Source organism: Anabrus simplex, chromosome 2, assembly GCF_040414725.1.
Source record: "Anabrus simplex isolate iqAnaSimp1 chromosome 2, ASM4041472v1, whole genome shotgun sequence".
Lineage (NCBI taxonomy): Eukaryota > Metazoa > Arthropoda > Insecta > Orthoptera > Tettigoniidae > Anabrus > Anabrus simplex.
In genome coordinates this window covers 832,163,583-832,187,725 of record NC_090266.1, presented here as the reverse complement: position 1 = coordinate 832,187,725, position 24,143 = coordinate 832,163,583, and positions in this window count along the sequence as shown.

Genomic DNA, 24,143 nt, shown 5'->3' with positions numbered 1-24,143 from the left:
GAAGGCCAACCCTTTACCGTCTGAGCCACTCAGCCCGGTATATGAACAACAAATATACATTAAAAACAACCTTTTGGGGGTAGAACATTGTTTATAACAAAATTAAATTTTGAAATTCAAAACTCATTCATGTTCTGACAAAGACCTTTTGGACAAATCTATCAACCAAGTGTTCATGTTGTGACTGTGGCAACTAATATCTCGTTGCGTAGCTTGTATCACAGCAACACATCTCGCAGGTGTGGAAGCAAAAAGGGATCTAATTTTGTCTTTAGAGGGATTTTGGCCCATTCAGATGTCAAACTATTAAAGAACTCTGTCCTTATACGTGCGTCAAATAGCTCACATATTTGTTCTATTGGATTTAATTCCGGACTTTGACTTAGCCATTGCAAAACATTTATATCGTTGTTTTTCACATAATCTGTTACACATTTACATCGATGTTTGTAATCATTATTATGTCGAAGACATCATTGTGCAGCCATATGTTTTCTAGAATATAGCATATGTTCGCCCAAAATATCTTTGTAGTCAGGACCCTTCATAATACCATCTATGCGCACTAATGGACCCACGCTTTTAGCATAGAAGTATCCCCAGACCATGGTGTTCCCACCTCCAAGTTTAACAGTAGGAACCTGGTAGCGTGGATGGTATTTTTTGTGGGGCGACGAACATGTCGAATACCACCAGGCGACATCATATTACATTTCCTTTCATCCTCCATTAGTACCATGGACCACTCCTGCTGTGTCCAGTTACGGTGCATTTTTGCAAAAGCATATGTCACCGGGCGAGTTGGCCGTGCGCGTAGAGGCGCGCGGCTGTGAGCTTGCATCCGGGAGATAGTAGGTTCGAATCCCACTATCGGCAGCCCTGAAAATGGTTTTCCGTGGTTTCCCATTTTCATACCAGGCAAATGCTGGGGCTGTACCTTAATTAAGGCCACGGCCGCTTCCTCCCAACTCCTAGGCCTTTCCTATCCCATCGTCGCCATAAGACCTATCTGTGTCGGTGCGACGTAAAGCCCCTAACAAAAAAAAAAAAAGCATATGTCTTCTTTCTGTTGCGTACACTTGTTCCTTTCAAGGGCGGTGAGCTAACAAACCTTGATCTTTTAACCTACGTTTTACAGTAAATACATGGACATCTTCTCCATAATTCTGCCTCAGATGAGCAGGGATATGTCGAGCTGTCTTTGTAGCGTCTACTACTGACTGCCTTCTAATTAGCCTGTTTATTCTACCGGTTGTTACTCGAGGTTGATCTTGTCGCAGTTTACTGTGCACATGAATACGTACTGTGTATATTCTTTTCAGGCAGATACCATTTTCTTGATACATTATACTTACGATTAACCTCTGCCTAAGATCTCCCCTCCTACAAGACACATATTACTGTCTTAAAATGCATGGAGTACACTTTACGCTTAGAAGGTGGCATTGGACTAGTTAATGATTTTCAATTGCCTTGCAACACACAGCATTTCACAATTGACAATGAAACATCTAAAGAATTATTGTCAAAACACTTTTGAACATTCGCGGTTATGTCCATTAGAAAACACTTACTTAACCTAGACTTGTTGACTCTGTTGCGTTCTAGTAAACATTGAAACTCTCTTCCACCCTTACACACTATAGTTGCATCATCTGTGTTTAAGCCACCATCGTTTAGAGGATGATCACGCTGTCAAAAGATTTATGAGCGCTCCTGTACATACATACCTTAGATTGTTGAAAATTCCCTTTAACTGACCAGAGTGTATCCTGTTATGCTTTTACAAACAGTGGCATCATGTATTTTTAGTGATACGCTTCAGTCCTTTTAGCAATGATACTAATGATGACTTACTCTCAGATTTATTCCTTTTTGTGCATATTTAGCAATTTCTTTTATTATAATTCAGTTATCTTCATATTGTTGATTTATTGTGGATATTGTGACCTTTTAAGGGGCTTGTTTTTAAGTCAAAATACGAACGTTATCATGGACAACTGTTCACGTTCAAAAGGAAATTATGGTGTAAATATGAAATAAGATTTTAGAAGCAACATCTTTGCCTCTTCAAATTATCTATGGAAGCTTGTTTGTAAATTGACTGTATATTTTAAGAACTTTACTGTAGATTCATTCTGGAACATAAATTTACTACTTCATTAAGGACAGACCATTCAGACCTGGCTGGATAGTCTAGCAAACTGTGCTCATTGAAGACGAGTTCCATTGAAAACTGTGAAAAAATTATATAAATTATGGAGCTTGCGTTCTGAAAAAGTGTTTCGTGCACTGGCGAGCATACTCTCCATACCTACTTCGGCGAAAAGCTACTGGCTCTGTATAATTAGAATCAGAATTTACCACTGGTCACACTTGTCGGCAAAACCTTCCAATTATTGCAGTAACAATTGTTTCCTTATTCAGGCTACTATTATTTAATGTGATATGCTTTTAGTATTTTCTTGCTTTAGTGTAAGAATTGTGATATAATTGTTTATGAAGGAACTTGTAAGCCCTAAGGAAAGTGAAGAAGACTGTGGTTAGCTTTCTCCTATGTCTGTCCTTTGGTGGAGTACGAAATACATTATTTCACTCTATATATTGCAGTATAAGGTTTAATATAATATATAAAGTGATATAAAATAAAATAAAATAAATAAAATAAAATATAAAATATAATGTCAAAGTCATCTGTCAAAATATCACAACTGTGATCGCAATCTTGCGGAGTTTCAACATTAGAATAACGGGTTTCATTGTTGAAGTTGACGACAACTCACTGCTATATTGTGGTCCATCTTTTCAACACAGAAGAGCTACGGTATGACGTAAGTTATAATCACATTGGATTTTAGTTTTAAAATCTGTTCTGTTCCTAATAAAATACATGTATGTAAATGTTTTCTCTCTCTCAACAGTTCTCAAAAATCTGTTTTGCACTTTAACCCCAAGCTACAGTAAATAACTCACATGGCAGTTGTTTCAGATTGCTAACAAAAATCTGAGAACAGTAAAGGAACACGCCCCGGTTGTGCCGGGCATAGTCTTTAAAGATTGGTCCATGTTTCGTTGTTAACTTCTCCCTGTGAATATCAGAAGTTGAAATCCTTTAAGGTGGATTTCTCTCAAGTCTTGCATCTAATAGATGTTTCCAGAGTGATTGTACGTTTATGAAAAGTGCATGTATCCTAAAAATCGGCAGTCAAATCGTCAGTAATTCGTCAGCGGATACGGAAATTTCCCAGCTCTGTTCTATATAACTACATGAAACAGAAAAAAATGTGTACACCTTTTATGTTTGATTCTGCTGCGTTATAATAATGTACATTACGCACTGAATTATATTATTTTTAATAATTTGAGATGATTTATAAATGTTAACAGTATTCTTTAAAACATATTTTCTCTCTTTGAAATCTGTTTTGCGTTGGGATAAAACCTATTTTAGGTACCGAAACGAGATTTTAAACACCTAAAAATCCGAGTCTGGTTATAACACAGCGAAACGTTCTCAAAGTGATATATCGTTGCTTATGGATGTGTGCCGTGAACTTAATAGTTGTTTAATCCTATAGCATTATGATTGTTGAAAACACTGATGTTCCAAAACATAGCTGTGCATGGGATTCGTCCCACACCAACGATAATTAATTACAATAAAACACTGATTTTTCTGAATATGGAATAATTGAAAAACTTTCTTATTTTCACGAATTGGGCAATATTTATTAATAAAATATTGAACACTGAATTACTTAAGAAACCGGAAAATGGCACATGAGAATTTGTTTGAATTGTTTTAGCCTGAACATCTCCACAGACGTTGTCAGTTTCTATACACATCTGGACAATAGTGACGGAAACCGACAGAGCATGTCTCGAAATGTCCAGGAACTTTTCGATGCCTTGCACTGGAGACACATCTCACGAACTTCTCGAGAAAAGCAAGCACACTTCTTACGTTGCGTGGTACATGGGAGCAATAACTCGCCGAGACGTTTCGGTCAACCGTACAAGTCAGGTGTTAGCTTGCATTACGGACAGAGTGGGTTCGAACCTCGTTGTCGGCAGTCCTGAAGATGGTTTTCCGTGGATTCCCATTTTCACAGCCGGCAAAGTCTGGAGTTGTACCTTAATTAAGGGCACGGTTGCTTCCTTCCCACTCCTAGCCTATTCCTATCCCATCGTCGCCGTAAGACCTCTCTGTATCGGTGCAACGTACAGCAAATAAATAAAAAGAAGTCAGAAGGCGGTTCCTCGTTCCAATCACAAGGAATAGCACCGACGAGTGTTGAAGCGAGAAGAAAGTTGACTTCTGATTTATTCCACTCAACACATGAGGAGGGCGGTAGAATCTGTCAATTCACTCGAACCTGTTCTTTCAATTCGTGGTGAATGTAAAAGACCAAGGATGGGAAACGAGAATGTAGGACTAGGACGTCACGTGATACACAGAGTTTTGAAGCCAGAGGACACGCGCGACCGCCATATTAGTTGAAACAATTCATTGGAGAATGACTGCTCTAAATGAATACAATACATATATACTTTATTTTTGTAAATTTGCTGGATGGCTTGAGGCTGGGGAAATGGGCTGTGCCATCTGTATTGTCTGCTTTCCCTAAGTAACTACAAGCAAAATCAAAGCTTAATTTCTCTCCATTTTAGACACTTTATGTGAGAAGTACGTCGAAGTACATATTTAGAGAGTACCTTTTAAAAAAAAAATATTTTACGGGAGTTGAGGGTAGTTAAAATTATTCCATAAATTGTAAGAGTTATTTCATTAGACTCCTCTATCGCAATGTAGGAAATAACTGATATGGAACGTTAATACAAGTGTAGAAACTTGTGTTAACGTTCATATAAACCAATTGAAGACTAAGGGAAATTGCTTACAGAAAGAAAATAACATTATTGCGTCAGAAAAAGAGACGGATGAAGAAAACAGTGGCTGAAATAAGTCACAGTTTTAAGGCTCTGGTTGATAATAAGTACTGTATGATAAGTGTTTTGCCAGATAGGCATACATCATAGTGTCTGTATAAACGAAGTTGTGACACTTGCACGGAGATGGAATGTGTTAACACTTGCACGGAAAGCCAAAAATTCCCGGAAATTACTAAGCATGGCTATTTCAAACAGTGACACTTGCACGAAGGCCCAAAGAGGGTTGGATTGCAGAAACAGGAGAGGGGAAGTCCCGCCCGGGAAGTGGAGTTCATTGCTACAGTTGATACCTGTGTGACAACTAGTGTTCCGTGTTGAACTGGTGATAATTGCTCTGCAGCTATGGAGTTCACTGAGACCACTAAGGGAAATCCTTTATTGATTTACAACGGACATCAGTATATTGCGAACTATACCAATAAATATAAAAAGACTTATTGGCGGTGCGTATATTTCAAGAAAAGTAAATGTAAAGGAAGAATATCAAGGAAGGATAATACAGTTTTAGGCGAGACAAGTCATGTTTGCATTCCGGACGACGCGGCGAATGAAGTGAAAAAAAAGTGTAGTAAATGCAAAAAAACGTGCAAGGGAAACAGACAGTATGATTTCAACAGTTTACACCGAAGAAGTAGGCCAGCTCTTCAATAGGGGCTATGACCTTGCGACATCGCTGCCATCACATAGCAGTGCCAAACAATCATTACATCGCATCCGACGGAAAAGAATGGGACCTACAAAAGACCCGATCGTTTCTGGAGGTGTAATAATACAGGAAAGACACATAGCGATTAACGACGGTGGAAAATTCTTACTTGGAGACGACAACAGGGGGCCTAAAGACAGGATATTAGTGTTTGCCAGCGAGAAAGGAAAATCTGCTTTATCAAGTTGCTCTTCATTCTTTGTCGACGGGACCTTCAAAAGTTCAAGCAAGCAGTTTGGGCTGTCTACGCGCTGTTACCAAACAAGAAACGGGAAACATATGCTCGTTTTTTGAAGCTGTTAAAAACAACGTATCAGGCTGGAACCCTGTGACACTTATTATGGACTTCGAAATCGCCATCGTCCAATCAGCTAAAACGCTGTTTCCTCAAGTTTGAGATTTTTGGTGGCAACTATCATTTTAATCAGTGTCTATGGACGAAAGTACAAGATTCTGTCCTTGTTACTGCGTACAGGGAAAATGAAGAAATTAGACTTCATATTCGAATGTGTTCAGCACTAGCGCACATTCCTCCAGAAATGATTGATGATGGTCGGCTATGTATTCAGGACAGCACGCCTGAAAATCAGAATCTACAAGTGTTTTACGACTATGTCGTCGATCAATAGCTGGATAACGAGCAGATGCCAAGGAATGTATGGAACTGTTGTGGAAGGCGGCATCGGACCAATAACGCTTCTGGAAGCTGTAACCAAAAAATAAACAGTTTAATTTCGAGAGCGCACCCGAATGTGAAAATGTCACCAATTTGACAGGATAGTTTTGAATATCGATGGGAAGAGAAGAAATAAATCAGCGGTGAAGATCGATGAGAGGATGTCGAAGGCCTTAAAAAGACTTGAAGTTGATGGCAAACTAAGATCATTTCTACCGAGCTCGATAGCTGCAGTCGCTTAAGTGCGGCCAGTATCCAGTATTCGGGAGATAGTAGGTTCGAACCCCACTATCGGGAGCCCTGAAAATGGTTTTCCGTGGTTTCCCATTTTCACACCAGGCAAATGCTGGGGCTGTACCTTAATTAAGGCCACGGCCGCTTCCTTCCCACTCCTAGCCCTTCCCTGTCCCATTGTCGCCATAAGACCTATCTGTGTCGGTGCGACGTAAAGCAACTAGCAATATATATATATAATTTCTAGTTTGTGTTGCGTACGCTCAGAAACTTCAGTGAAACTACCCTGGAATATTACAGGATTTGTAAATCATGAAAATATTGTACATATATAAATATTCTGAATCATAATTAATAAAGAAAAGCGTGACAATGGAATATCACTGGATAATCATGCAAATATGTTGAATCAGCACTTAAAAATAAAAACTTGTCGAACTTGCATAAAATGAAAAATAATTATCTGTGGGGAACGCAAAGAGGCTACCTCCCCGTGGTGTTCCCTGAAAACGGCGCCAAGTCGGCTAAATGTCTCTTACAATGTACAAAATTAACCAGAAAAACAAACCCCATGGCGCAACAGCCCGTGAAGGGCCTTGGTCTACCAAGTGACCGCTGCTCAGCCCGAAGGCCTGCAGATTACGAGGTGACCTGTGGTCAGCACGACGAATCCTCACGGTAGTTATATTTGACTCTCTACACCGGCGCCGTTATCCCGCCATCAGATAGCTCCTCAATTCTAATTTAATCACCTCGAACCAGCCCTCAGATTCAGGTAAAAATCCCTGGCCTGACCGGAAATCGAACCCGGACCTTCCGGGTAAGAGGCAGGCACACTACTCCTACACCATGGGGCCGGCATTTATAAAATGAATAGTTACTTATAAATTGCATCTAAATTCACTTCCGTGATTACCAGAGCTAGGATGTTGTATTATTAGGTCATTTTATAAAGTTGTAAGTTGTTATGTGGTCATTTTATGGAATTTATTGTCCGGCTCCATGGCCAAATGGTTAGCGTGCTGGCCTCTGGTCACAGAGGTCCTGTGTTCGATTCCCGGCACAGTCAGGAAGTTTAATCATAATGGGTTCTGGATTCATTCAGCTGGCACGGGGGGGCTGGGTGTACGACCCGCAGGTCGCCTATGGGAGTCAAATAAAAAAGACCTGCATCTGGCGAGTCGAAGACTATTTTATACTTTTTGAGTCATTTTCTTACGTGTTGAAGCATTTAAGCGTGTGGTATTGGATATCCAGGAGAGGCCAGTGTTTATGTATGTCTTCGTCAAACTACCTAACAAATTAGATTAGGTATCCAAAATTTATATTTGTATAACCATCCTACTTCTGACTCGTGTTAGATAGTGAAAGTCTCCGTGCAAGTGACACCATCCTACTTCTGACTCATCAGGTAGAGTGAAAGGCTCCTTGCAAGTGTCACTCCGTGCAAGTGTTCCAACCCCGTAAACGACAGCTAGATAAGACTTCGGCTAATAAACCGCAACAGCTCTACCGTCACGACAAGAGCTTAAAATCATTTGCCATTTCATTACCATTCCGGTATTCATTTGTGAGAATCACTTTTGGCGAATTAATGTCATTTTATTAGAAATTGGCCAATTAAATTAGTTTATTTCATAATTATTATTGAAAACCGCGCACATGCCGTGCAGAGTACCATTACATTACATACACATTACTTTTCTTTGCTATAAGCTACGATGGATTTCTGTCTATTCCTGCATTTTACAATATGGTATTTATCACAGAATTCCAAGCACAACTCACACACCCATTCGTCATTTGGTTCGTGAAATAATTTGTTGCAGCACACCTTGTGGTGGAAACCATGGATCACCAATCTCGTCGTCACGTGTCGCATATCATGATTAGATTAGCTTCCATCCAGATCCTGTCTTGCATAGCAGATGTTGCATAGAAGTCCTCTGGGATGTTGTTTTTCTTCTCATGCAGATCTTGTATAAGCTGTTTGAAGCTGGTACTAGCTTGAAGTATGAGCTCGCATCTCAGATCCTCTATTAAGAAGGTCTCCCTGGTAAGCTCATACACCAGCCTCGATCTTGCATTCTGCGGGACTCCTAAAATTCTCTTCAGGTATCTAGCCTTTACTCGCTCCCGTTCTTCCAACTGTTTGTACGTGAGGTATTCTCCCTCTAATTCTAGGCCATATGTCAGAACAGGTAGTATCTTTAACCTAACAAAGTCCATAGCTGTGCTGATCGATAGTTGTGTGATGTTTCTGATTTCATTCATAGCCCTAGTGGCCCCCACTGCTCTAGATCTTATATGTAAACTGAAACTCTTCCCCGTTGTTTGAATTGTGATACCTGTCTGTCTGTTAGGTCATCAGCCCAGAGGCTGGTTGGATCCTCAAATAGCACCACCAAAGGTTATGCGGTTATGAGGAAACCCCAAAAACCAATGGCAGCACTAAAATGAGGCGTACTAGGCAAGATGAGGAGTGAGGTAGTTTGCCATTGCTTTCCTCACTGGGTCAGAAAGTACTATTGCAGCACAACTGACCCTATGAGCAGCACCTTTCATGACACTCAGATGCACTAGTCATGCTCTGAATGTCATTACTCAGCACTACCCATACCCCAGCAACTTCCATGTTGTCACAGCCATGGATGTTGACTGGGACTTCGGTGGAAGCTACACTTTACTCTGGCCTGTGCCAAGAGATGGATGCAAAAGTACTGTATCCATCAAGAAATGAAAGCAGGCAGTTGTGATACCTAGATACTTAAAATTGTTAGCCCTCTTGAGTAGTTTGCCATTGCATTTGATGTTCTCTGCTTCCGTGAGTCTTCCTCCTTTCCTAAATACTACCAATTCCGTCTTCTCTTCGTTTATCTGGATGTCGTTTCTCTCTGCCCATTCACATAGTGTGTTTAGCGATACTTGCAGTTTATCTATATCTGTCGCTGCGATGGCCATGTCATCAGCGTATACGTATGTGCTTGTTCCTGCCATTCCTTTGGTGACATCGTTCGTGAGAACATTAAACAGGATAGGGCTGAGTGGATCGCCTTGGAGGACACCGTTCGTCTGCAATCATTTCATGATGCTAGCCTGATGCTGCCCTTGTAAGTGTGGGCGGCGTCTGGCATGCATAAGAAACTGTGTGGTAGTGTAGTGAAGGATAATGTGGTGTGTGATATATGAGTTGCAGGAATGTTGGGTGCAGCACAAATACCCAATCCCCGAACAAAGGAAATTAACCTTTACGATTAATATCCCCGACCCCGCCGGGAATCGAACGCGAGGGACCGAAGTTCAAGACGTTGACCATTTAGCCATGGAGCCGGATAGTTCATTTCATCAAATGTAGGCTACTAATATCTAATTATGTTTCTATTTTCTATTTATATGATTTACTTGAATAAACTCCTTGGTTTAACAATGTTATAATATTTATGTATAATATAATGTTATAATATGTTATAATATTTATGTATGGTTGGTGTGGGGGATGATAGTTTTCTGTATAGGTAGTACGTGAAATTTAGGAAATTTTCATTAATGGCCTTGCAATTATCTTATTTATACACAGGCCTACTGTGTATACTTTTTGTTGTGTATGGTATTATGTGTGTATACTATACACTCATGAAACGTTCACAGTGTTGTTCTTTTATCTAATATATGCCTTTGCAAAACTTTTCTATTATTTTTAACTAATATGTACTACGTTTCAGCTAAATACAACTTAGTAGGCCTCAGTGGCGTATGCTGGGATCAAGACGTGGGCTACCACGAGACTTGGGTTACCTCTTTTCGATGGTTGGTTTAGTGAACGTGAAGCCTTCAGCGTTTTGAGCTGCAGCTAATAGCCAACGGAGAAGCCTCCTGTGTTGTCAAGGCTGCTTCAAAAGCTACTGCCCTGGCCTCTTCTACTGCCAATGCTCAACCCCTGATCAGTGGAGATGAGCAAATGAAAGTCCGGCTTTGTAGGTAAATGGATAGAATGCTTGCCTTTAGTCCGATAGCCGCGGTTCAGTTTTCAAAACCCTCATACAGTTAATTCCCCTGGCTTGGGAATTGGGTCTTCGCCATTCATTTTATCCTCATTAAGTCACCACCAAGCCTATACAGATGCCACCCCCTAGTATTATTATTATTATCATCATCATCATCATCATCATCATCATCATCATCATCATCATCATCATCATCATCTGTTTACCCTCTCCGCCTCAAGGGCAGTGTCCTGGAGCTTCAGACTCTTGGTCGGGGGATACAACTGGAGAGTATGACCAGTACCTCGCCCAGGCGGCCTCACCTGCTATGCTGAACAGGGGCCTTGTGGAGGGATGGAAAGAATGGAAAGGATAGGCAAGGAAGAGGGAAGGAAGCGGCCGTAGCCTTAAGTTAGGAACCATCCCGGCATTCGCCTGGAGGAGAAGTGGGAAACCACGGAAAACCACTTCCAGGATGGCTGAGGTGGGAATCGAACCCACCTCTACTCAGTTGACCTCCCGAGGCTGAGTGGACCCCGTTCCAGCCCTCGTACCACTTTTCAAATTTCGTGGCAGAGCCGGGAATCGAACCCGGGGGTGGCAGCTAATCACGCTAACCACTACACCACAGAGGCGGACTATTATTATTATATTAAATAAAATGTTGAATTTTACAGCGGTCGTACCCATCCTTTACTGATTAATTAGCTTCCTCGGGAGTTCAGTGGTGGTGTCCGACCCATGATCACAGTTTCGATTCCAACCAACAAAAGAGAACACTAAATCTGAAAGATTGAATTTCATTTTAGTAGATCTACCAATAAAAAGTAAACCATATTGCTCCTATAACAGCAGCCCTGAAGTGTCTCCTTAAAAGGGTGTAGATGTAAACGGAAGTGAAATACCAGCACTCTTATCCATGTAAGAAGTATGAGGTGAGGGAGTATATACGATGAGTAACGCATGGTTGATAGCAGTGGCGATCTAACGGACCGAAGCCTAGCACACCTATCCCCCCCCCCCCCCCACGGTCCCCGCTCCAATCCGATATACAGCAGCAAGTCGCGTGTGGCGAGTCTAGGGGAGAGGGACGAGAGACTGGTCTGCAATATCAGTCTCCGATGCCTTGCTCTCAGAAATACGTGCGACGTTTTTTATCATTGCTTTCAAGTTTTGTAAATGGAGCAATGTGTCAGATGCTTACATTATAATTCTCAATTTAGATTTGGGCTTCACTGGTAGCCTTGGTAGCCCCCAGTATACGCCACTGGTAGGCCTATTATACTAGGCTGTTTGATCGCATAATTAAGAATCTTTAAGCTACTCAGATTTTAAAAGTGTAGGACTGTCGAGTGAGTATCATTACGACAAACATGCTTTTCTATTGCGTCAAATTGGTAAAAGGACGAAGTAAAAACTAAAATATCTGTGAAATGATTGATTCTCATAGAAATTCACTTGCACTTTTCTTGCAAATATGGCGACGCACACAAAACTTGGCTTCAGCGAGCGAGCGCATTGCGGCACACGTCGCCATCTCTATATTATTATTATTATTATTATTATTATTATTTGCTATTTGCGTTACGTCGCACCGACAGAGATATGTCTTATGGCGACGATGGGATAGGAAAGGCCTAGGAAGTGGAAGGAAGCGGCCGTGGCCTTAATTAAGGTACAGCCCCGGCATTTGCCTGGTGCGAAAATGGGAAACCACGGAAAACCATTTTCAGGGCTGCCGACAGTGGGGCTCGAACCCACTATCTCCCGATTACTGGATACTGGCCGCACTTAAGCGACTGCAGCTATCGAGCTCGGTTCTCTATATTATTCTGTGCTCGTTGGTCAGAAGATGGTTTGGCCTTCCGTCCACTTTGAATAGCAAAGACGTATACGCAAGCGGTAAGATAGGTGGTAGGTCTGAATTAGTCCAGTCAAACTATGAAGCGAATGGCAGAATCTTGTCATTTCCTTGACCTTGACTGGGCCTTCAGCCTGTCAAACAAATTAATTACACCAGTATGTGTGTTGAATGGCAAAGATCTGCACCATTCTGCTCGCAATATAGGGAATTCAGTACATATGTTTATTTAGCTTACAGTATATTGGTGGCTACCAAAAGTTCGACTCCTTGGCTAAATGGTCTGCGTCGAGGCCTACGGTAAGGCGGCCCCGGGAACAGGGTCAGGGATTTTACCGCTTAGGTTAATTCCTCTAATTCGGGGCTTGGTTTGTGTTTGTACCAACACAATCCTCTTGAAATACAAATAGTACACTACACTACCAGCCACCACAGAATCACACAACAGTGAATAAATTCCTGGACATTGGGTTGGTGTCAGGAATGGTATCCAGTCATCAAACAGGGCTAAGTCCACACAGTTCGTATCGGCGATCCAACCAGCGTGTGGGAAAAGTGGTGGAAGAAGAATAAAAATTCATAAGAATACAGTATTGATGGATACAGGAAGAAAATCATGAAAAGTCTCAGAAAATAAAGTGCACTGTAATATTTGTTTCCGGTGTATTAGTTTCGAAAGTAGAAATACATCTGGTACGATTCGCCTTTTGAAGTATCACGAGACACTTCAAGGCAGTCAAGCATTCTTTAGTAGTATTCGTACTTTCAGGCTGCCTTAGCAACTTAAACTATAAGTTATTCTGGTAGTCACTCCTTTTTTGCGAATAAGTAGTTGTAATTCTAAGGGGCTACCTGGCCGAGGCGGTAAAGGCGTGTTTGGTTTTCCCGGAAGGAAGTGGGTTCGTTTCCCACTCAGGAAGTCGTAAAATTTAAGAAACGAGATTTCCACTTCCGGAGGTTCGTATGGTCTTGATGTTCACTCAGCCTCTACCAAAAATGATTACCAGCTTACCAGCAAAGGCGTCGGGACATAGAGTACCAAGGGTATTGATAGTGGAAGCCAGGGGCGTTACGTTAGGACCTGCATTGCAGGCGGGTCAGAGCCTTTGAGAGGCCCTACACACTTCTCGCAAAGAAAACAAATATAGGGAAAGGGGGGGGGGGGGCAATATCCGGACAGCTCCTATTTACGAACACTCGTAACGTCTATGTGGTTTACATTTGAAATAAGCATCAGATGTATTTTCGAAACGGATAACTAGTTGACGGCACCCTCTTGCAGTAGAGTGACGGTAGTGAACGGCAGGAGTGGCACGGTTCTTGCTCTATACAATATCAAAAGGACCACTGTTTTCCTTTACTGTATATTTATTCTGATCTTTCGTTTCACTTAAACTGAGAAAATGTACAAACTTAGAGTAAGAGAATCTGTAGTATTGAAGATGAAAGGTTTATCCAGGCAATGTGTGGGTGGAATATGTAGGTCACGGCACGTGTGACCATGGCGTGAAATTTGAATGATGGACATACTTGTTCCTATTTCCAGACGCTCGGTTGTTCCCATTTCCGGACACCAATACATGCCAACGGTATATTCAAAGCTGGTTAACTGTACAGGTTAAACAGACAAGCGACATGTATAAAGATATAATTATTAAATATTACTCATTTGGCTGAGGAGGGAATCGCACCCACCTCTACTCAGTTGACCTCCCGAGGCTGAGTGGACCCCGTTCCAGCCCACGTACCACTTTTCAAACTTCGTGGCAGAGACGGAAATCGAAGCCGGGCGGGCCTCCGGGGATGGCAGCTAATCACACTAACCACTACACCACAGAGGCGGACTTGGTTACATCTAGTAGGAGTTATTATAATTGTGTACTGCTGTAAAAATTATTTGCTCTTGCCGTCTTTCACAACACCGCAACAGTCTCGTCACAAATGCCTTGCGCCAAATATTTAAAAATAATCACAACAATGAAAATTGATACCAAAATATGATATTATAACCGTTCGTGTGGGTGTGGTTCGGAATGATATGTTTTATTTTACGATTACGCCTCGGCTGGTGTCAACGGATTACAAGAGATTCCACTCGTGGGCATGGACATTTGACGAGTACCGGTTATATCTTTCTTATTCAACGTCAGGCTCATACAAACAGAGTAAACTTTACGTCCCACCTAACTACATAAGGCCATATTAATCATAAGTTAATAGAATAAGAATATCGCAACATAATTTTTGGAAGGATATTCCACTTTAATTAATTATTCGTGCGAAATAAAATAATAATAATAATCATTTAACAAGACAACATGATTGAAAATAATAAATATAAGGCCGATTGACCTTTGTTGGTTTTCATTTAAACATATCATAAACAGTTATCTGACATTAATTTCTTTTAAAATTCCATAATTAAATTCAACACAACTTCTCTGAAAGCTGATCACTGAATTGCTTAATAGTTCTTTGAAATATCTGCTAATCGAAATTAATTCTGTAAACATTCACTTTGTTCATTCATTTCTGTCACTTACTGGTCCAAAGTTTGTCCTCCCATATTCTATCTGTTATATTCCATCGTCTAGCTATCTATCAATCTAACGTACAACTTGAATATCCCAACGATTCAGTCTTTATAACATTGCATACCAAAATGTAATCATCTGCTAATCAGCCAAGGTGACCAGAAAATTTCAGTAAAATAAATCAATCATGGTAACAACAGCACACATCTGTAACCCTCTGCTCCGCTGTACCTAGAAAAAATAACGTCTAACTACTAACATAACCAGTGAAAACGGTAATACTGGGAAGTCCTCACAGCATCTGCTCTCCTCCAACGATTTCCTGTAAATAATACTACTCCCTCATTTCTAGTGAGGTCTATTTTGACGCAGTATAACATATTTATAAATGATACACATTCTGGCATTGTATGCAGTGGTAAGTACACGATTGAATAGGCTAAGTACAGAAAATGACGGCTACTGTAGGTACACTTACCTGGATTCGGGGATTTTGAAATAATTGATTATGAATAGTGTCGTGTGTCTGCGCGCTCCTCGCCTGCTCCGCGCACGCAACAGCCTGGATTGTTCGCTCGCTCGGACGCTTTCATTCCCCACCCTGAGGGGGTGGGGCGGGCCACCTAGAGGGTGTCGCCCTCTCCCTGGCCTGGATTGTTCTCGACTCTACGAGACGTATGCACTGCGCTTGCCTGTTACATCAGCCAGCTATATAAAGGCGCTGCCTTCCAGCCACAGGCGAGGACTTGCCAGTGCCCAGCACCAGATTACGCCGAATGTCGAACACGGAGTCTATCCCTCTTAAAAAGGTGTCTCGAATAGGTGGACTGATTCTGAATGTTTGAGGTTTCACCTCGGGTTACTGCCTCCGCTCCCGTTTCCTGCAGCCACGTCGAGCCCGATGACAATATTCCCGCAGTCCCACCTAGGCTCAAACACATCAATTAGTATCCTACTAATTATGCATTTCAATGTCAGTTCCTGACAAGTTACAGAAACCACTAATATTCTATTAGTGCAAGCTTTCGCTACTGATTACACTTGTGACGGTATAGAGCAGATAGTTTTCAACTCTCAAGAACTCTAGCTTTTCAATGGACTTTCGCATCAAGATAGATTCATGTATATATGTATATAAAGTGTACATTCTTTTTGAATTTCAGTATTCAAGCAACGTTAACTGTTTATAATTTTCATACTGCTTGGAGGAAAGTTTTATTTGAATGTATGTATATATGTTGTCAAGACTATCTAAAGCAATAAAATATAGTTGTGTTCCTGTATACCTGTTCTTGTATAAAACAAATAGGTACCATTTATATAAACGGAATTTTCTTGCTGGTTTTCGAGAACACATATTTTAGGCAGGTTACTTACTTATTTTCAATTTTCAAATTTTTATTGAATTCCAATTTATTCCATTTTCAACTTAATCCGCTTTTATATTTATAAATATTGATAGTCCATTAATCTCATGAAAATGTATTTCTTATCCGCCCCTCTTTCTTTGTGGTTTATCGTCTTTGCATTCTTCCACAAACAATTTGGGGAAACTGTCGTTAAGGAAAGTTTACTGTTAATTTGATATCATGTTGTGGGACTTTTCTGTAACTTTTTAAAATTCTGTTCATTTCTCCGCTTAATTGTCCCTGCTCCTTACCCTACCAGCGTCTACGGAATAATGTAGACCTGACACTGATACATATTTATGTGTGGGCGATGTTGCATGAAACATAAACAGGCAGTCTCTCGCACGAGCCCTGATGCTAGCATAATTGTCATCAATCTTTCCAAAAAATATTTGAACGAGATGCAAACAGCGATTCTAGCTAGGGTACTTAATTTCGCTGCCACTCCATCGGAAACTACACTGAGGAGTTATTTACTTCCGTTCAAGCGTCATGTTAGCAAGCAGGAATTTCTCATAGGTAATCTTTCTGTTTATTCCTTGTATTTTTATTTTTGTTTTGTAAGATTGATATTATGGTGTGTAGTTTGTTTTGTGTGCATTGTTATTTAAGAGTGGTGTAACATCAGGTGATATGAGGACTCTCTGGGAAGCTTTGTATAAGTTGCAATTTATAAGTTGAAGTGTGTTCTTAATTTATGTAGTAAAACAACATCGATATGATGATCGTTTTATTATCGACGAACAACAACCTCTGAGGACAGTTAATTCACACAACTAACGGGTTATGAGTCCAGGACTACGTGAACGTCAAACGGGAGAAGTTATAAGTAGACCCTTTTGGATGGTTCTGGAGCCACCACCACGACAGGCCCCCCGGGAGAGGCCTCCACCACCCGGAATGTGCTCACAAAGACTACGTGCTTAACCTCAAATGACCTCACTACAGTGGTTGACTAAGAGCACGTTCTTAACCTTACGTGATCCTACGCTGGCTACGTGCCCAGGCTTAACATTACAGACCCCGGGTTCGACCCCAGGCTTAATGGCGTTAACAGTAGAGACCCCAGTTCGAAGCCTTAAGAGACTCAAAGTTCAACACACAGGCTAACCGTATAAGAGTGGAAGCTTAACCTAACAGACTTCAAGTTCGATATCCGGGCTAACTGTATAAAACTTCAGGCCTAATGTTACGCTGACCACGCGTTAACCTAACACAACCTCCCAGCACTTGGAGCTGAACTTGGAACAATTTGGCGGCTATAAGGCTTAATACGTATGCTTTATTCATAGGGATGGAACATTGGAAAGCGACTTAAGTTAGCTTGGAGCTGAAATTGGAACAAGATGGTGGCTATAGGGCTTAATACGTATGCTTTATTCATAGGGGCTTAACATAATAAGAGAAGACTGATGCAGGGGCTAATGCGCAAGATGGCCGCTATACAAGGGGTCTTATGGGACTAACTCCAATCAATCGCAGCTACACGTCATATCTAGGTGTCAAACGACGCAGGAGGCTCGATTTTATCAGAAATATATCAACATGCTGCCCATATGAAACCATAACGGCAAGACTATCGGCCTTCAATGTGCCAAAATGTTAATTTCTAAACAACCGCGGCTACACCCTATATCAAGGTGTCAATCGACACAGGAGGCTCAATTTCATCAGAAATATATCACATATCGCCAATATGAACCACAACGGTAAGGCTAACTGCCTTCGAAGTACCAAAATGTTAACTTATAAACAATTGCAGCTACACCCCATATCAAAGTGTCAATCGAAGCATGATGCTCGATTTCAAAATTTCAACTGCTATTCTGATGGTTATCTAGTATGATACATGCACTTCTCATAAGGTACCACGTTACCAGTACCGCTCTTAAAATGGTTTATTCTCGGTTACAGATTTATTTCAGTCTAGCGAGGTAGGTGGCTTGGAGTTGAACTTGGAATCTTGAACAAGATAGCGACTACAGTTTGTACTAATAGGACTAGGGAGATTGTGTAAGACTTAATACATATGCATTATTCATAGGGACGTGACGTTGGAATGCAAACTCAGGGGCTTGGAGCTGAACTTGGAACAAAATGGTGGCACGGGTCTAGGAAGATGGCGTAATGCTTAATATATCTGCATTATTCATAGGTGCGTATCGACGGAATGCAACCTCAGGGGCTTGGAGCTGAACTTGGAATTCCGAAAAAGATGGCTACAATACATTGCATGGGACTAGGGACGGGTGTAAGGCCTAATAGGTTTGCATTGCTTAAATGTATGTAACGTTGCAGAGAGATCTCAGGGTTTCGGAACTGAGAAACTGCAAAGTCAACTCCGCTAGTGTTTGTGCTGATGAGGAACGCACTGTTGTTTTAGTGTCTGTAACACTGAAATTTTATTTTAAATTTAGAGCTGATAGGTTTGAAATTTAGAGACTTCTAATTGCCTGCCGTAATGTTTACATCACTTAGAGATTAAATTTAATGTTCAGAACCGAAAAACAATTCACACTGCAACTGTAATGGAAGGCTGCGGGTTTCTGACTTGATGCTATATAGACGACCAGCACATTTAGAGATGAACCTTAATTGTAACACCCTACCCTCTTCCGAGTTCGAAAGCAACTTAGGCTAAGTAGCTCAGGCGGCAAAGCGTTAGCCTTTTTATTCTTGAAAACTGCATGGCCACCAACTCTAAGTGCTGATCGAAGAATGGCAGACAAAGGTGATGTTGAAACATAGCAGATTAACTTACGCTGAAGAGCACAGGCGGCAAAGCGCTAAGATTTTGAGTCTTGAAAACTGCATGGGCATCAGCCCAACACAGATAATCATGAATTTAGACTTTAGCTGAGTTGTGAGATTTTTTTTGAACAAATATAGTAAAACTCGGAATGTAAAGGTTAGGAATACGCCACCATTGTGTAGACTAAAAATGATTTTTATTCATGCTAGCTGAAAAGGTAGTTTAGTGGGTGGAGTCCAAATTTGCCATCTCGTATATCCGCGCTAGTAGCAGTTCCATCGAAAAATACTACAAAAGGAAAGTTGTAGAAAATAAGATTTCTAATCATTTTTGTTTTAATATGTTTTCTGTATAGGTTATAATAAGAGATAATCGTGAATGTATATTTTCGAGCTGCTAGAAAATGGTTGAACAGATTGTAAAGGTCAGGAATAAAGTGTAATCGTCTAAGCTATAATTAATTCTATTCATGGTATAAAACAAACGTAAGAGTGCATATCGGAGTCAGTGAATAGATGCTTGTAGGCCTACCCCTTATTTATAGAGGAATAAGGAATTATTTTTACTAAGTTGGCTTCCTATAATTCATCCTTTCTACATGAGATGACAGGTCTGCAACGGTAGGTACGATGAGCTCGTTGATGTAACTTATGTGCAATGCTCACCTTTACAGGCGGGGTCTTTACTATGAAGAGCTATTACTCAATAACACCCGTACGACGCAATTCTTGCTCTATTTCTAGAATCTCTGTTTCATACTCTGTGTAACCAGCATCTTGATAAGCTTGTAAGAGTTGCAAACGTTCTATAGTAAGTTGTGGTCTTTATAGTATCTTAGATCTACATAGGGTAACAGATTCTTGTTGTTAACATTGAGACTACGTGCAGTCAGTTGATGTGTAGGAAGCGGTAGAAATTGTTTTGATGAAGTACGTGCTACTGCAATGCTATCTGTACTTAAAAACTCTCTTTGAGAGTGAATAAGCGCTTCTTTAATTTTCTTTACCATCAGAGCTTTTTCACTCTTCTTTATTTCCTGAGCTACTACAGGAAATAGGCTGTGCAAACATCTCAAGAAGAAGAAGAAAAGCAGGATGAAATAGTAGAAGAAGATTTCAGCGCATTGCACGTAAGTTACGTCAACGAACTCATCGCACCTACCTTTGCAAACGTGTCATCACATGTAGAAAGGATGAACTATAACAAGTTAGTAAAAATAATTCCTTATGCCTATAGAAATAAGGGGTAGGCCTACAAGCATCTAATTACTGTCACCGACATGTACTCTTACGTTTGTTTTATTGAGTGAATAAAGTTAATTATAGTCTACACGATTACAGTTTATTCCTGACCTTTACATTCTGTTCAACCATTTTCTAGCACCTCGACAATACACATTCACGATTATCTCTGTTATTATAACCTATACAGAAAAAAATTTAAGACAAAAATGATTATAAATCTTATTTTCTACAATTTTCGTTATGTAATATTTTTCGATAAAACTGCTACTAGCGCGGATATACGAGGATAAAATTTTGGACTCCACGCACTAAACTACCTTTTCAGCTAGCATGAATAAAATTCATTTATAGTCTACGCAATGATGGCTTATTCCTAGACTTTACATTCCGAGTTTTATTTTATTTGTTCCAAAAATTCTCACAACTCAGCTAAAGTCTAAATTCATGATTATCCCTATTGGGCTGAAGCCGATGCAGTTTTTAAGACTCAAAAGCCTAGAGCATTGCCGCCTATGCTCTTCAGCTTAAGTTAGTCTGCTATGCTTCAACACTTTTTTCTGACATTCTTAGATCAGCTCTTTGGGTTGGTGGCCATGCAGTTTTAAAGAATACAAAAGCTAACGCTTTGCCGCCTGAGCTACTTAGCCTAAGTTGCTTTCGAACTCGGAAGACGGTAGGTTGTTGGAATTAGGTTTCACCTCTAACTGTGCAGGTCGTCTATATAGCATCAAGTCAAAAACCCGCAGACTCCCAATACAGTTGTAGCGCAAACTGTTTTTCGATTCTTAACATTAAGATTTAATCTCTATGTGATATAAAGATTCATTGTTGGATGCGCTAGCGATTGGTTGGCTGTTCCAAGAGCTCCGTATTATCTTGTGATAAAGTAGTTAATAATAGTAAAATTTAGCAAATTTTGTGTGTGTGTGTGTGAGAGAGAGATACATTTAGTTCAACAAATATTGGTGTTTATTGTTTGTTTGTAGTAATCTGCGATCAGTGATATGCATTTTCAATTTTCATACTGAGTAGTTCCGTAGGCGGTCGCTAGATTACAACCGGTAATTTAGGACTGCGTGAAAGAAGAAATACCTCTTTCTTTTTAATAATAGTATTAAAATAAGTAGGTTTGTTTATACAATATTTACAAAGACGGGATATTAAAAAGAGTCGTAACTTCGGCAGCGGTTATAGTCCGTTAGTGCAGGCATTTTACAGGGTATTTCAAATAGCAGTTCAACAGTTCCACCTATCACGAAGGTAATATCTTCTTTAAATAACGCGATACTGTTGTAAATTTTGTTTAAAGAAAGGATGTCAACAGAATATACAGCATTCCACTGGCAAAATATTGAACAGTCGTATTGTTATTTATTATTTCGCTCTTCGTATTCAAATATTGGCCTTGTCTACAGTCGTGAACACAAGGTGTAGTGTGTCAAGAAAATATAAATAAAAATCAGCTTATTCTTGTATTCCGATCATTTGTAGTTCTGAGTAGGCAGTTATAGGACCCGTAATTTATATCTCACACCCACGATCTTTCAGTATTTATGAGGGGTTAGCAAATACTCAAGTTCCTACATCCCAATAATTGCAATTCAAGTCCCTGGCGTAGTTTAGACAGAAATACTTTTGAGAAATTATTGTAAACAAGCTCATATTTTTCAGCATTTAAGGACACTTTTATCCTCCAAAACCGCGCAGTAGGGAAAATAATAGTAATCCACCATCTGTAATAATCACATAACCACTTTTCAGTTGAGAATTGTAGTGTACTTGCCTGTTATATTCGTGTGTATTTTTGTGCAGACGGCAGGTTTCATTTCTATTACAGTGTAGTAGGATAAAGTAGTACTAATATTAATCTGCCTACGTGTTTAACTTTGTTGGTAATCTTTGAGTACCGGTAGTTCTTGCGAATATCTAATTTAGGCCTAATTGGGATTTTCATTTCTATTTGAGCTTAGTAATAACCTATTGTAATTAGGATCCGTCTGAACGTAGTTTAAACATTATTGTAGTGTAGTATAGTAACTTTTTAGAAATTAGAGTGCCTATTCTATTATTTTGAGTAGTTTTACGAATTTCGAACGTTAATGGTAATTTTCTTTCTGTTTACGCTTGGTAATAACCTGTAATAATTACAATACGTCTGAACGTAGTTTAAAATTATTGTAGTGTATTGTAGTATCTGAACTTAGTCTGAACGTAGTTTAAAATAACTGTAGCGTATTATAATATCTTATTAGAAAATAGTGTGTTTATTCTATTACTGTGAAATATTCGTGTAGTATAGTACCGTAACTGTGCTATCTTTAGTAACTCTCTTACTAGAATTCTGTTGTAGTAATTAGGGTACACATAACTGCAGTTAAGAATAGGGAACATGCATGATCCGGGGTTTTAATTAAAAATATGCTAATCTGATTCAAAATTTCATGCAGAATTCAAAAATGTGATCAGAATGTACAAATAATAACTCCAAACATGATAAAAATCTACGAAAATGTCACGTCACGCAAGTACGCGATCTCATTGGTCTGACGTCATCGTACAGGTTGACTGAATTAGCAGACGAAATAACACATAGTGTGCTGTGAGAAGCAGGATACACTTCGCGTGTTTCTACTTTACATTAGTGTCTAGTATGGTTAAATTCGAGGTCTATACATTGGATAATAATCTGAGTGGTATATTTTAGACTTAAAATGAATCCTGCGCAGACAGTGAGGCAGAAAACTTATAAATGGTGTAGAGTTCCGATGTGCAATAGCACATCGCATACCGTACCAAACAAATTGTTTATAAATGTTCCAAAGACGCTAAAACTAGGGAGAAATGGATTTTGGCAAGCCGGAGAAATGCTGGTGATATATCGGAAAAGTCTACAGTTTATTTTTTTGAAGATTTTAACGTAAGATGAATTTGTTTGAATTTTCAAATCACTTTTCCATGTCAGCTGTTCTAGTGGTAAAACTTTAAATTTTAATGTATGATGCTTTATTTAAATGCTTCAATTACATCTTGGAATATGAAAGTAATAAACAGTGCATTAAATAATGCTGATTATTAAAGTATTCTCCAAACCTAACCTAGGTTTTGGGTGATCCATGTCAAGATAATAAATCAAAGGGGTTATGAACCATTTTGACAGCTCTAATTCTACCAATATATCTTGGCATGGGACAGTTATGTATGTCTTTATTGAAGAGCTTAATTGGTAAAGAAATTTAGGCTATATCTAAATACTCTATAATGTAACAAAGAATAGGCGTGTACATCATGAAAGGAAACAACGTGAATTTAACAAATGTATAACTCTACACAAAACCAATGCTTGTCTGTTGGGGTCTTATAAGTTAACAATGCTCAATTATAATAATTATCATAATATTAATGAAATAAATAACATAATTGCACACAGGTGAAAATAGTGATGTAGGTGTTTAAAATATTATCCAACTTCGCCTAAGTTTTTGGTTATACAAGCCAAGTCAATAAACCGAAGGATAAAAATACCGCGCGAGTTGGCCGTGCGGTTAGGAGCGCGCAGCTGTGAGCTCGCATCCGGAGGATAGTGGGTTTTGAACCCCACTGCCGGCAGCCCTGAAGATGGTTTTCCGTGGTTTCCCATTTTCACACCAGGCAAATACTGAGGCTGTACCTAAAGCCACGGCCGCTTTGTTCCCATTCCTAGACCTTTCCTGTCCCATCGTCGCCATAAGACCTATATGTGACGGTGTGACGTAAAGCAAACAGCAAAAAAAAAAAGTAAAAGTCACAGCACC